Here is a 13,359-nt window from a genome sequence, read left to right as displayed (position 1 = left end):
GCACAAGAAACCACACTCCCTCTGATCTGTGGAAAAACCTTCTCCAGGGAACCAGACCCTGGTGCCCAAAAGGTTTACTGTTCTAAAAGAAAGTAATTGAAGTAGATTCTCCCATCTCTTCCTTCCAGTTTCAGCCTTTTTAGCCCAAACAAGTTTCTGAGGAAGACTGGTAAAACTACTACATATCAGAATACGGAGACCATGGAGGTATTTGTGAGTGAGTGAGTGGCGTCAGCTAGAATTCTATATGTTATCACTTATTCAAATTTGGTCAAGGTGTCAGTGAGCATTTATTTATTTATTTATTTATTTATTATAAAAATATGTATGCTGTCTGACTGACCAGTCATACATTTCCCAATGCTTCAGTTGTGTAATTCTTCTGTCTTTCTCCAAAATTATTCTTTTTTGTTTCTACTGATCTTTGAAATATTCAGAATTTACTTGACATTAATTGTTTGCTTCAGTTTGATTAATGTTGACATGATTCATCTTTTTTAAATTTAAGACATTAGGTATGTATGTTACAATTCACAAAAAGATAGTACTGTTATATTTTGGTGGGATTTCATTCAATACATAGATATAATATATGAAGTAATAAATGAAAAAATACAACTTTATGAGGTACCATATTTTTCTAGGATATAAAAATATCGTGTAATAGGATGACATATTTTATTACCTTCTATAAAGATTTAGTGCTTCTCCAGTGAGTGTTGGTTGTGTAAATTAATGTTGATCCATTCTAGTGAAAAGACTCAATTATTTTCAGCACTGAAATTTGGAATGAAGTCAGATATAGAACAACTATAGTCCAGCAAAGAAAAATTGAACTTTTGCTGAATTGAGTGAGCACAGAAAAACATATTTCAAAAATATTATATCAAACTATAATGGAATATTAAAGTTCAGAAAACCTAAACCATTTAAGGTAGGTAAGAATTTCAAAACACTTAAGCATTATTAAACGAAATTTATTAAGGATTTGGATTTATAGAGTTGATTCAACTTGATTATATGTATGTGCTGCCCAGATCCAAAATGATTCTACAAATATAAAGTGATTTTTTAGAAACTAAAATTGAGGTTTTAAAAATTATTAATTATTTCTAAAAGTATTAATTGATATGGATATTAATTAATAATTAAACATAGATTTCAAGATTTTTTTTCTAGAATAAACAAATAAATTTTTTTAGTTCCATTATGCTTTTTTACAGTCTTATCAATGTTAGAAACATACATTATTCTTCCAGTGCATATTTTATTTTCGATGGTCTGTTGTGATGAACTTCTCTGGTCCCATGTGCCAGGCTTTTAAAGATGCAGATATTTTTCTATGCCTCGCTTTAATTTACTATGTTATGGATAATAAAAGTTAACCTTAGAATTCACTTGCATCAGCATGACTTCAGCAATGTCTTCTAAAAGTGAATGTAAAAACTGAAAACAAGATAATACTTTAGGATCCCTTAACTTTATACAAAGAAACAAAGATTTAGAAAGAGAAGTGAATTTGGTCAGAATCATTTCTCACTTAAGGTTCCCAAAAGTTTTCTTTTCAACAGAAATATTGTTAGTAATTGCAGAGAGTTTTTTCTCTTTTGTTAATGGTGACAGTAGCTTTAAAATGGAAGTTTAAGGGGGAAAAGGAATAAAAGGAATTGCATTAAATTTTTAAAACAATATTATTCTTCAACATGAGATTAAAATTTAAACAATATCCATTTCAATTTGTTCTGTGCACTTTGCTACAACATTTCTAAGAATACCTAAAGCAACCTGCTTTAATTTTAGATATGCACTTACTCTATTCTATCTTTTTACACTTGCTTTTAACTTCAAAACTCAATGAATGTAAAAAGTCTAAAAAAAAATAACAATGTCATTGTTCTTAGAATTAGATTAAAACATAGAATTTCGTATCTAGAATGCTATTTTTCCAAAGTTTCTACACTTTTTCCAAGTTCTATTTCATGATTTTTTTTTTCTGGCCTAACTTAACTATATATATAAAACATCTTGAATTTCCCCACCCTGCCAAAAATTGAGTTGATGTTTTTTTCTTTTTATAAAAGAGCATAAAATGTCTGAAAATATTAGCACCACCCTCTGTAGGGATATCACAGTGTGACCTGCCCATCATTGTTGTTATGGCACAGTTCTACACAATTTGGATTAGGAAAAAGCTGAGAACTGCTACTACTATACATGAAAGGTGGGTAGATCTAGTCAGTGATCTTTCTTTGCATAAAGCTAGGGTTTTAAAAAATCAAAAGTCTAAAAACACACCAAGTAGTTTTGCAGATAAAGGTGCCAATTGATTGTACACAGTTGTGTCCTTCCTTTTATTCACATTTCCATTCCCCTGACTCAAATGCAGACATTAAAACTCGTTTCCAGGGTCTGAGAATAGTAATTGTTTGCACCAAAGTATCACCCTGCACTCTTTTTTGAATATATTTGGGGGAAAAATATTTACAAATCTAAGCATACAGACATCAAAAAAATCATGAATGCATCTGTTGTTATTCTGAAGTGTAATATATAATGTTGTTTTAAACAAAACAAGAGAAAGAAAATACAATTAACTGTTAATTTTGTCTTAAAGAGCTTGCCAATATTTGTATAATATTGAAATCCTGCTTTAATGTTTATGGTTTTTAAAATCATTATGTTATTGCTTTTATTTCTGTTTGTTCATAAAAGTTTTATAAAGTAAAACAAGAATGGTATTGTGGCTCTTGGCATCAGTCTTGACTCCTGTACACCTCCATGTTGTTTTCTTGGCAACTTTTTTAGAAGTGGTTTAACTACTCCTTCTCTTAGTGACTGGCCCCAAATTGTCTAGTTTTGGGTTCAAGTGATGACTAGTATTTGGCTTGTCATCCTAGCCACTACTTTTAACTGTTACACCGAAGTGGCTCCTAACCAGTATGTGTGAATGTGTGTAATATTCACACACATGCACAAACACATGGTTTATAAAACAATTTCTCTTTAAAAGAGATAAAAAGAAACTTCTTTATTTTATTATGACATGGGACATTTCAATCAGTTTGTTTGGGTAACCATCCCTGCCTATTTAATTTTTTATTTGTGACACAGAAACTTTTGGGTTTAATGCATTTGATTTCTTAAGCAAGCAAGCATGTGAATTCTTCCATCTTTATTTCAGAAATAATGTACCTTTTTCATATATAATAGAAAAAAGTTGGATTAATATTTCATTAATTATTCATTGAAATGTCTAATATTAGATATTAGTTTAATATGTGATCCTGATAATTTTTCTGATGGTGTCTCATGCAGTAATTTAGGATATATCAAAATATGCACAGTCTATATGTGACTATATATTTCAAAAAAGTGATCTTTGAAAAATGTCTGAGTCACCCAATTTATTTTCAGTTTAATGTATTATTTTACTAATTTCTGCTGGGCCGGAAGAAAATATATTCAAAACTTTTATGCTCAAATGGCTGAAGCACTTTCTGGACTGAAACATAAATACTGAGTTTCAAATGACATAATCATCTTTTACAAACATAAAATCTGCAAGCCTTAAGAGATTTGAATTTCAAATTAAAGTAAGCATCTAGCCTGGCTCCTGGCCTGGATTAGAATCACCGTACATAGGATAGAGTAAATTAAACTTCCCTTTTCATTTTCTTTGTTTCACTATCCTATGTGCAAAATAATTCGAAATTATCACCTAATAAAAGAATAATCACCTAAGGAAATGAAATAATATATAAAAATATATTGATTTATATGTATTTTAAAAAGCAGTGCATTCCAGTTTGAGTAATATACAAAACTTCACCAACCCTTAGATAGTTTTGTTTGGTAATAGCAGCATTCCAGTCAGTTTGTAAGATTTTGACTGAAAAAGATAAATCTGTGAATTACCCAGTAAATAGTTTCACATTGGGGTGACTGTGATCCTCTGGGTAGGGCAATTCCATGTCAGATCTAATCCATGTCTTCTGGCCACCCTGTACAAAAAGCAACATGCCAAGATTAAATCATATACTACTTCAAGCCTGTAAAGTAATGTGCTAGCCAATCAATCTAGACACCTGAATCTCATTTCAGGATGCCAAGGTTCTCTCAGTGATGGATCTGCTAGCTAGATGCACTGCATTATAATTTTCCTCGGAGGGAACAGAAGGATTAGCAACATGATTCGTGAGCCATGCCTTTAAGAAATGGTCCTTCAATATAACAGTATATTATTCTTATGAAGTCTTGTCCTCAAAAGCAATTGAGATAATGATAATCATAAGAAATAATGTAATTATATCTTATATTTAGCTGGAAGTCTCATTCATTGAAACAATCTCTACTGAAAATCAAGTTACTCAAATGACTAAGAATGCTACCATCATTAGTTAGATTTCCTGAAACTGCTTCTCTTATTGAAGATGTTTTGCATAGATATGGAACATATCCATTTTGCTTCTCTTTCTGCATGCTGGAGGGCCATATAAATGTGTTTAATAATTTGCCTGTACTCAAGTGGTTTCATAGTTGCTGCTTATATCTCCAGAGGCCTTAAGATAGATTCTTTCATCAGATATTTCAATTTCTGAAAAGCTGGATATTATTGTAGCTCAAGTTTTACACAGTAAGCCAGAATATATTTCTTTATGAAGAATAATCAGAGAGTACTCTCTTAAGACTTATTGATTGTTGTGTTTACAAACCAGCTTTCTTACTCCATCTCAAGGTTGCATATGTGTATATTCTTCTTGTTGTATTCCTATAACAACATTTGTAAGGTAGGTGCAGCCGACCCTAGAGAATGACTGGTCTGATATCATCCCAAATCTGTCATGGTATTGGAATGTAAATCCTGATCCAAATTCAACATCTTACTCTTGTGTGTGTTTGTAATAAATTAAGATAGTGGGTGGCATTGCAATCAAAGATCTATAGAACAAAGATACATTATAATTACAAAACTAGATTATTTTTAAATATTTTAAAATATGACACCTCATTTTGGAAATTATTCTCTTTTTATCCCATCCACTTAGACTTATCTGGACTGAAAATGTTATCAAGCCTTATTTTTGCAGATGATGGAATCCTCTACAATCAAACAGCTGAAACATTGCAAAGTTTCTCACTTGTTTTAGAGGAAAAACAACAAAAAACTCAAGTCACAAAGGACTTCATACAATATTAAAGAAATTTTCCCACACATCTCCCACAAAAATCTCAGATGTATGACTATAATTCTGTATCATTTTTCTGTACATTTAGGGCCTCAGTTTCTCCTTTTCCCCATTAAAAGTATGGTCCCTGGACTTCCCTGTTTTAGGTAAAGGGTATGTTACAAGGGTATGTTATATGTATATGTGAGAAACAAACCATTAGATGGAAACAAACTGTACAGTCCTAGATGTTGTATTGAGGACTTAATCTTCTTAAATTCAGTAGAGCTTACTCCTGGATAAACTGGTATATGCTTATAGTTGAAACTATTTATTTTATTTAAAAACAGTTTTGATTTATTCTTCAAACTAATGTATGACAGTTTAAATCAATATTACAAAGCTCATACTCAGCTCCTGACAAATGTGAATCCTGTAAGGGAAGTAGAGACAAACCATAGTAATCATGCAGTTCTCTATGGAGTTCAGCATGTAAGAATTTGTACTAATCTGTCAAGAAACTGTGAGAGGGTATCAAACTACATTCCTGCCCATCTATGACTAACGTCAGTCCAAAATGTGTACAACAAAGACAACACAAACCAATTTAAACTACCTAACCAGAGATTGATTTACAAGAAAGTTGGTCAAGTACAATAGTATATGATCTCCCAAAAAACTGTTTTCTCAAATAAACAATTAGGTCTGGCATCAAGCCAGATAAGGAAAACTGGATTTTGCTTTTTGTAACACAACCAATCCAATGTCCAAAACCTGATTTTAGCAGGGCTTTTTTTAATCATGAGACCAAAGAAAGAAGCGTTGATATCAAGAAAATTTCCAGTGAAGAAAGAAAGTACAGAACATTAGCATTTTGTACACTTTGCTAATGCCACTTTTTCAGCTTCTATTTCTGTGCATGTAACTATTTTTCTTTACTAGTCACATTAACTATGACCTAGTTAAGAGAGATTTCAATGTAATTTATAATTCGGAAATTTCGCGGGCTGCCTCATGTTATTATTTAGACCAGGGGTCGCCAACCTTTTGGATCTCAGGGACCACTAAACTCATAATTTTAGATCCCAGGGACCACTAACCAGTTCTGTGGGTGTGACCTAATTTGTGGGTGTGGCTTGGTCATGGGCATGGCTTGTATGTAAATATTATAAATGTTTATATAAATATTGATTTTTTTTATAAAAGAAAGAGCAACTTTTACCCCAAATCAGGCAAAGCAGGCAGATTGAGTTGCTCACAGAATTACAGATTCATTCAGAGAGCTATCTATCTGCCATTGGCTAGGTCAGTCTGTCACATAAAATTTGCTTGCAAGCAAACTCACAAAATTAGCTCACAACACACCATATATATAAATATTGATTTTTTTATTTTAAAAAGAGCAACTTTTACCCCAAATCAGGAAAAGCAGGCAGATTGAGTTGCTCACAGAATCATTCAGTGATCTATCTATCTGCCATTGGCTAGCTCAGTCTCTCAAATTTGCTTGCCGCGAGTCTGCGCTGAATTTGCTTGCAAGCAAATCTTCAGTCCTAAGGGAGGTCTGGCTGTGCTGAGCCAAAGATCTAAAGACTAGCTAGAAAGCAAGAAATCCAACCATTTCCTGCTTCCTAGCTAATCTAAATCTCCCTGGCACAGCAGAACAGATGATGGTTGGAAAAAGGAAAAATAGCAATTTAGCAGGCAAATTTACTGGGTAAGGAGTAGGTGGGTGAGGAGGATTCCCATGGGCCATGTGGGCTGAGCAGCCATTGTGTTTCTGCATAGCCTGGATTAATTGCTTTGTGGGGGTGCTCTGGGGGTGAGATTTCTCTGAGGCCCACCAAAATTTTCTCACTGCCCACCAGTGGGCCACGGCCCACTGGTTGGCGACTGCTGATTTAGATTAATAAAAAAGGAAGAAGCTGTTGTAAACATAGGAATAAGCAAAAATTGAAATTTATCACAAAATCTCTACTACAAAAAATGAATCCTGTGTAAAAATTTGCAAGAGGAACCTTAACTTGGGACATGTGATTTGTCTGAATTTAACCTTTTTGTAATGCCTAAGTAGGACAACTGTTTGTTTGCCATCCTGTTTTGCTCACTCTTTCTCCTCTTCTTAGTAAAAGGAAGCTGAGGAGATGTCAAAATTTGCAAGATGGCATGTACAATATCAAAACCAAAGCTCAAAATATATTTACAAAATATATTTACAAAAAGGTAAGATTTCAGTCAGTGATGTGTTTGTCAACCTGCAGATTTTAGCACTTTTCACAGAAATCTCTGCTTCTCAATCCAACAAACCCTTAACTCATCACTATTCATCAACTCATTTCTTGTTCTTTTTTCAGAAATGAAGGAGGCAATTGTTATTGTCTTTAGTTTGGAGTCTCCTTTGTGTTCTATGACTGAATGGTTTATACATGTAAATGAGAACAAATTGCATATGCAGATGGTGAACCATTAATATTCTAAATGGGATATCTTCTTTTAATTAAATATGATGGATGAAATATAAATTTAATGGAATTGAAATAATTTAATCTGAAACCAAATTAATATAAAAATGGCATTATGTTTTGGTTTTTTTGGTTTTCATTTGCTCTTGCTATTTTTTGGAACATATCTGAGATTGTGTGTTTGTTTGACTGTTTTCATTTAACCCTGTAAATACAGATTTGATTTGTACAGTGTCCACTGTACAGGAAGTTGATGTTTATGCATACCACAACTAGACTGTAAAAGTCCCAACAACCATTAAATGGCAGCAAAGATGCAACTAACCAACAAAATCCCATTTGGATTTTTGCTACCCTGATTGTATATGCCTTAATATACTTATAATATTTATGATATTGTAGTATTTTAAGTACTGTAGATAGATAGATAGATAGATAGATAGATAGATAGATAGATAGATAGATAGATAGATAGATAGAGAGATATATATATGAAGATATAACAATAGTTACTAAATAACAGAAAGTATCATGATTCTAATAATCATGGTTCTGCATGATTACTTGGAACTTTTTTTTATAGAGAGATGTATTTCTACCTATCTATTAGCAGAAAGTGGAAAGAATTAAATGTCAAATAATCTAATAAAATAGGTTTAACATAACTGAAAAAATGAGAATGGCCTCAAAACAGAAAAAACAAAATCCTTTTCCCAAGCTTGTCCATTTTACATGATCAAATTAATTGTAAACCTTAGGTCTCAACAAATCTTTATATGGAATTGTTACCCACTTTTGAAAAAAATTCTGTAGCAGAGCTGCAATGTGTTTTGTTCAGTAAAATATTTTCTAAAAATAAGCCAAGACAACTTTAAAAAGTTGAAAAACAGAATCATTGAGAGCCAAACTTAAAAAATTATTACTATTGTTATTATTGCTTTAAATCACTTGTTCTACATTGTTGTAATATTAATCAATATTCAGATATTTTCCTTAAGGTCACTGCATAAAAATGCCCCATTTCCAAAATATTTTCTAATAACGTATTTTTGAATTTGCATTTACTGCATTTTCTCTCATGATGATCAATGTTATATGAAGCACTGAAAGATAAATATGTTTGCTGAATTAACACCTCTGGTTTCTTTTTTTTAATTGAGTCAGGTGAACCTGTAATCTGAAATAATTTCCTTCAAGCATGCTTAAATATTTTGATAGACATCTCAGTCTCATTGTTCACTTGTAAGATGAGCCAAAGGAAATCTTCTGTTTAAAGCTCCTAGCAACAGAATCCACTGAGCTATTTCTCAATGTCAGCAACTTACATTAAAAACACAATGTATTTCCCATCACTCATTCTTTTAATAACCATTGGCCATTTAATAGCCACTTTCTAGTGCTGGAATTTTCTGGTGGTAATAACCAGATCTAATGCTTCTTAGCATTTTGTGGTCAACCAACATTGAGTAGCTGCTGCCATGTATCTGAGCAACATTTACTAATACTGATATATGGTACATTCAGAATGAATCTATCTGAATATAGTTGAAAGAGAAAAAAATGAATTTTAACAACTGTACAATCAGGCTGCAGTGTAACAAAATTGACAGAAGTGAAGAACGTCTGAATACTTTCTGAATGGTAACTATGACTTTATTTTGGGTTTTGCTTCAGCTTGCTCACAAGCTTATCTTATACTTTAGGAGTTTGTTAAAATCAAAGTATATACAAAATATATGCAAAATAAATCCCCATCAAGTGATATACCTGTTATGTAACAATATACCAGTTATGTTTAAAAAAATGAACTTCTAGCTGAAATATTTTTAGGCTAAGGTAAATTACACCAAGACAAGTTCTATTTGAAAATTTTAATTTTTTTAAAAAAAATTAAGAATTTAATGTTGCTGCCAAGACATTCCAGAGCAGGATTAGGGTTACATATAGAAGTGAATGAAAACCTGTACACAAGGTCATAGTCAGTCACTCACCCATTTCCCAGTTGTGGTTTTTCTCAAATCTGGATTTCTAAAAGGCTCATCAAAGACATTTACCACCCTGAATTTCACAAAAAACCAATAATCCCGGGCAGGGGAACCAAGCAAAGATTAATTCTAACCTGTTGCAATGATAACTTTTGTCCTAACTATGCTCCTTTTCAAGATGAAGAGGAATGGTTCAAGTTGAAACATTGGACAGGTTTTGGGCATAAATGGATTTTTGTAAAGTAAATAATGAATTTATTCATAGATTAAAAGGGCTTTTTTATTTTTTAGACCATCATGTTGCATAAAAAATAATCTAATTGTCAAGAGTTGCCCACAAATGAATTGGCAATGAACGGAACTGGGTCTACGGATGTCTGCATAGGGGAGGATGTCAAAATCTGTGAGAAAGTGGAGGTGATATTGCTGTTGAAGCCCCACCCCTTTTATAATGCCTATGCAAAAGGGATTAACCTTCAGTGATGATACATCTTTGCCATTTTGCAGACTTTCACATACATGGATGCTATTGAAAGGATCTTTGAGTTACATTTCTTCCAAATAAAGGAAGAAAATGAATGAATTGTCAATTAGTAATCTGATATTTCAATATCTATACAGTGTGGTGTATAGGAAGTAGTTCATCCTTTGTCTACTTTTCATGAATTTCTAGTCAGGTATGACAACATTTGAAAAAAATTCTCGTGGTTAGTACAAATCATTGCTGTTTCACTCTTATAAAAGAAATGAATATCATATATAAGGATATAGAAAATTATGAATTAACTTCAGCCTTGCTTTCAATAGTATTTTTGTTTCTTTTTCAATGAATCTATTTCATATATTGGTAGCAGAATAGTAAGCAAACAATGGTTATTAAGACAAAGTACAAATTAAGTACTTGTAATAAAGTATTTGTAATAAAGACAACGAACTAGAGACAATAAAAAAGAATTGCTTTAAAAAGAGCTATCTAGAAGTTTAAACTCTTACTTGATCTTATGATTTGATTTATTATCAAAGAGCTATATTAGTAATAATAAGTGCCTTAATTTAAGTCACCAAGAAACCACTTGGAGCATCTCCAAATTTGCTTTATACAGAATTAACTGGCATGGGGCACTTAAATGGAAAAGATGGCCATACCAATTAAATAAATAAATATAACAAGTAAGAGAGAAGTCTCAGACCTCCTCAGATTGGTTTCTGTGTTGTTTTCATTCATCTGATACTCAGTCTTTTGCATTGTTGTTGTTAAGCTTTTCTACCTATTTGTTCTTCAATTTGATGTTTGTGTATCTTGTACTCAAACAATCTTTGAGCTCCTCATAATAAGATATGTTTGTAAAGCTTCTAAGATCCAAGCAAGAATTCTTTCTATATCTCTATAATAAAATCATGCTGTATCACACCTTACTATAGAGCCTCAGGCACATGTCTCAGTATTTATATTTTAACATGTCATCAGTTTAGCACTGTCAAAGGTTAGCACAAGAATTACCATTGCTGAGTAGAGATTTACTTATTTCTTACATGGTAGACTTAAATTGGATTTAAACATCAGCCATTCATATATAAGACACCCCATATTCCCGCCCCCACAACATGTGCTCTAAATTTAATTAAAATAACTGAAATGAAACTAGAGATAATTTGTTTTTCAAATAGTCTGCCACATGCTCCATTTACATAAAACCCATTAGTTTGCATTAAATACAAATTAGCTGCTGATATGAATTAAATCTCACATAAATAGTTCAGAATAGCCTCAATTCCACACATTTTAATTAATATAACAGTTAACTAGATTTATTTGTAAGGTAATCAAAACTCTTTTTCTTTCATTCATCAGCACAGGCCTCAAGACAGTAGTGGACAGTAGCCCTCCAACATTGGCTGTTTGAGAAACTACATTGGAAAAATACCAAACTCTTAATATATTCTTTCATTATGTAAAAAATATAGAATCAAACCACTAGAAAGATAAAGGAAGGATTTAATTTATATAATAGTACTTGTACTGATGGCGGCTAGACTAATATATGCACAATACTGGAAAAACGAAAACACACCTCCAGAAACAGAGATAATAAGAAAAAATATGGCATGTGCATAATCAGATAAGTTAACTCTAGAATTAAAAAAGAAGGAGAATCTAAATACTATGAAACATGGAATAAATTTTATCAGTGGTTACATAGAAGAAGGCAAGGTCAGAACATAAGCAGCTATGATGGTTAAAATAATTAGTAAATAATATATAAAACAAGGAGATTATAAATGACAAAGTAAATGTATATATGTATAACAATTGTAATACCAGATCGGCCACATCATGTTGCATTCTTATAATTAAAATTAAAAAAGAAATTTAAAAAAGAAAAAGAAAAATGGTATCAAGAAGTGTTTTCATTGAGGGTTTGTTTATTATATTTAAATGGCTGCCCATCACAAAGCAAGACTCTGTGTAGCAGACAATTAAAAAAACTAAAAACTTATTAATCACTTATAATGATAGTAGTGTATATATTAATTTTAATTACTAAACAAATCTAAAATACATGGGTTGATCTAATTTGCAAATAATGTTAGAGGAAACATTTGAAATTCTTAATTCTTTTCATGAAAAAAAAACAGATGTTAATTTCTTTTCCTCTTTTAATCAGAATCTTTAAAATGGTCTGTCTTGATATTATTATTCATTAGTAATAGTGACTAATAACCACATTATACTGAGTTTTCTTCAAAGTAAAACTACCAAAAAAATTAATTCTGTTTGTCCTCATTTTTAACATTGTCATTGTTACCGGGCCTAACTTCCTTTTCATAGAAACTTTTTCTTTTCTGACAAAATATCTCAAAACATTTTTGAAAAGAAATATCTAAACTGGGGTTAGACAACACACCTATTCATATATATCTTCAAAGCAAATGCGGTGTAATTGAGTTACTAATAATTTTACTGATCAATTGCACATTTTTTCATTGGTGCTGATTCTACTTTAAAATTATTTTGGACCCAGCTAAAAGTAATAGAAAATCAGCTCTCTTGAAGCAAGCTATAAGTATGTTTGACTCCACATTCCTACCCATCCCTTCCACCAAGCTGTCTGCTCTTTAATTTTGCCCATTTCCCCTTTCAATCCTTTCTTTCCTATTTTTTTGTTGTTTATTTAGAAGACATTGCCACTGTGAAATCCAATTGGAAAGTAACCCATCACCGCTTTTTCTTGATTCCAATAGTCTGTCCAAGTAAGTTCATTAATCACTGATGAAACAAACATTTGATGCCATTTTTATATGAATGGGCAAGCATTTCTTAGTACTTTGGGGATAAAGGTTTTTACTTGTTCCTTATATGTGCTTTACTTCTTAACATAAATATCTAACATATGGAAGGTTTCCCAGCCAACTTCTGGGGTGAGTTTTTCTCAAGAGCTTTCTATAGATTTTGACAGAGTGCAGAATATATCTGTCATCTACCATTGTCAAGACAGAGTGGGTGTCACCACCTCTTCAAATTTCCTATAAGTCTGTTTCCAGAGAAAGAATGCTGTCATTATAAATGAGAAGTTGGACTCCTGGTAGATTGTTTACACAGCTTAAAGTTGGGAGAAGACAGATAAAAATAATGTTATATATAGCATTCACTGGACTTTCATTAAAAGCCGGATAGACTGATAGTTTCACGGTGGGTCATTTGTGTCCTGTGTATTTATAATTAATGTGAGTTCTCCATATTAAAGA

This window comes from Pseudonaja textilis, chromosome 2 (assembly GCF_049901715.1).
Source record: "Pseudonaja textilis isolate UNSWEBS1 chromosome 2, rPseTex1.2, whole genome shotgun sequence".
NCBI lineage: Eukaryota > Metazoa > Chordata > Lepidosauria > Squamata > Elapidae > Pseudonaja > Pseudonaja textilis.
Note: the sequence above shows the minus strand (reverse complement) of the source record.